Source organism: Schistocerca cancellata, chromosome 5 (assembly GCF_023864275.1).
Source record: "Schistocerca cancellata isolate TAMUIC-IGC-003103 chromosome 5, iqSchCanc2.1, whole genome shotgun sequence".
NCBI lineage: Eukaryota > Metazoa > Arthropoda > Insecta > Orthoptera > Acrididae > Schistocerca > Schistocerca cancellata.
Genome location: NC_064630.1, coordinates 85244423 through 85247873, shown reverse-complemented (window position 1 = coordinate 85247873; position 3451 = coordinate 85244423).

Sequence of the window (3451 nt, the reverse complement as noted above, 5' to 3'; positions counted from 1 at the left end):
ACAATCCGCTACTGGCTATTTTACATTTCTTTAAGGGGAGTTAGAACGGAAATTTTTTTCATATCATACAATTTGCAATTCTTTAGGATAATGTACAAAAAGAGGACAATTTTTGTAGTTCATTAGATTTAGAACATACAGTTTAATGACCTGTAAAAGTTTCATGTCAATGGATATATATATATATATATATATATATATATATATATATATATATATATATATATATATATATAGGGTGTTACAAAAAGGTACGGCCAAACTTTTAGGAAACATTCCTCACACACAAATAAAGAAAAGATGTTATGTGGACATGTGTTCGGAAAAGCTTAATTTCCATGTTAGAGCTCATTTTAGTTTCGTCAGTATGTACTGTATTTCCTCGATTCACCGCCAGTTGGCCCAATTGAAGGAAGGTAATGTTGATTTCGGTGCTTGTGTTGTCATGCGACTCATTGCTCTACAATACTAGCATCAAGCACATCAGTACGTAGCATCAACAGGTTAGTGTTCATCACGAACGTGGTTTTGCAGTCAGTGCAATGTTTACAAATGCAGAGTTGGGAGATGCCCATTTGATGTATGGATTAGCACGGGGCAATAGCCGTGGCGCAGTACGTTTGTATCGAGACAGATTTCCAGAACGAAGGTGTCCCGACAGGAAGACGTTCGAAGCAATTGATCGGCGTCTTAGGGAGCACGGAACATGCCAGCTTATGATTCGCGACTGGGGAAGACCTAGAACGACGAGGACACCTGCAATGGACGAGGCAGTTCTTCGTGCAGTTGACGATAACCCTAATGCCAGCGTCCGAGAAGTTGCTGCTGTACAAGGTAACGTTGACCACGTCACTGTATGGAGAGTGCTACGGGAGAACCAGTTGTTTCCGTACCATGTACAGCGTGTGCAGGTACTATCAGCAGCTGATTGGCCTCCACGGGTACACTTCTGCGAATGGTTCATCGAACAATGTGTCAATCCTGATTTCAGTGCAAATGTTCTCTTTACGGATCAGGCTTCATTCCAACGTCATAAAATTGTAAATTTTCACAATCAACATGTGTGGGCTGACGAGAATCCGCACGCAATTGTGCAATCACCTCATCAACACAGATTTTCTGTGAACGTTTGGGTAGGCATTGTTGGTGATGTTTTGATTGGGCCCCATATTCTTCCACCCACGCTCAATGGAGCACGTTATCATGATTTCATACGGGATAATCTGCCTGTGCTGCTAGAACATGTGCCTTTACAAGTACAACACAACATGTGGTACATGCACGATGGAGCTCCTGTACATTTCAGTCGAAGTGTTCGTACGCTTCTCAACAACAGATTCGGTGACCGAGGGATTGGTAGAGGCGGACCAATTCCATGGCCTCCACGCTCTCCTGACCTCAACCCTGTTGACTTTCATTTATGGGGGCAGTTGAAAGCTCTTGTCTACGCAACCCCGGTACCAAATGTAGAGACTCTTCGTGCTCGTATTGTGGACGGCTGTGATACAATACGCCATTCTCCAGGGCTGCATCAGCGCATCAGGGATTCCATGCGATGGAGGGTGGATGCATGTATCCTCGCTAACGGAGGACATTTTGAATATTTCCTGTAACAAAGTGTTTGAAGTCACGCTGGTACGTTCTGTTGCTGTGTGTTTCCATTCCATGATTAATGTGATTTGAAGAGAAGTAATAAAATGAGCTCTAACATGGAAAGTAAGCGTTTCCAGACACATGTCCACATAACATATTTTCTTTCTTTGTGTGTGATGAATGTTTCCTGAAAGTTTGGCCGTACCTTTTTGTAACACCCTATATATATATATATATCACTTATAAACTCACATGGGAAGTATTTTATGTTATTTTTTTAAATATAATCTACACCGATTGAAAATATTAAAATTTTTACGTCCAATACATCAAGATCTAATAAAATCGGTATTTTTTTTTATGAAAGGCTGTGGATTGCTGTGTTATAAAGGTTAAATTACGTGTCTGTATTGGTAGCACTGTCAAAAACAGTATCGTTGCGTTTCATAGAATAAACATGCGTTGTATGTCGAGAAGTGCTAAGGTTTTCCCGAGGAAAAGTGACGTATAGATTCCAAAATCTCTCAAAAAGCAAAGTATGACGCCAAAACGAGGTGTTTTTAAGAAACGTGGGTTTCATGGTAATAGATGTTCGAATATATGGAAACATTGTGTTCAACATATGGTGTGTGAAGTTAGAGACAATGAAATACAGGGGAACTCGTCAGTGTCTAGAGAAACACCCATTAGTGCTTCGAAGATTAAAATAAAACGTTGTGATACACAGTTTCCTCAAAACGAAAGTGATGTAAATGGTAGGTTAGGTTATATTCTGATAGACTTACACATCTTAACAAGGATGTTAGGTGAATGTGTGTATTGTAAAATATGTGGTGGGCCAGTTAGTTTACATGAAGACAGTGAGGTATCAAATAGACTAGCCAGGAAATGTATCATTAATTGTGCCAGTTGTAAATGTACTCCCTCATTTTGGAATTCTGATAAGTGTAAAGATAATTATTTTGAAGTGAATGTTAGGTGGTTTTATGGATTGAGAGCTATTGGCAAAGGTGCCGTGATGAATATGCCATGCCCATCTCGTAAAATCGACAAGTATGCAGGATTTATTGGAGCTGCTGTGGAGTCTGTTGCATTTGATTCAATATAAGGGTGCTGCAAACGAAGCTATTGAAATAAATGATGATATGACTGATATACCAGCAGCTTTTGATGGCACTTGGCAGAAGCACAGCTACAGTTCTAAGAATTCTGTTGCTGTGGTGGCCAGTGCAGATACTGGAAAGGTAATAGATTTCCAGATTTTAACCAAACATTGTTATAAGTGTAAATCAGGGAATGAAGAAGAGCATATCTGTGGCAGAAATTATGAAGGAACGAGTGGTGGTATGGAGGCCTCTGCAGCTGTTGAAATTTTTAGTCGATCTGTGAACGAAAGGGGAGTGTGTTACACTAAGTTCTTAGGTGATGGAGACTCAAAAGCATATAACAGTGTAGTAGCCACTCAACCTTATAGTGAGAAGATTATCACAAAACCGGAATGTGTTGGCCACGTCCAGAAGAGGATGGGCACCAGATTGAGGAAGTTGAAACAAAGTTTGAGAGACAATAAACTTTCTGATGGTAAAACCATAAGAGGCAGGCTGACAGACAAAATGATTGATGAATTACAACAGTATTATGGGATGGCCATTAGAAATAATACTGCAGATTTACTGAAAATGAAGCAGGCAGTATGGGCTACCAACTTCCACAGACTATCACCTGATGAAAAACCAGTACACCACCTTTGCCCTCCTGGACCTAATTCATGGTGCAATTACAGCAATGCCCAGTACTCAAACAGCCATAAACGTTCCATCCCAGCAGCAGTCTTGGATATCATAAAACCTATTTACAG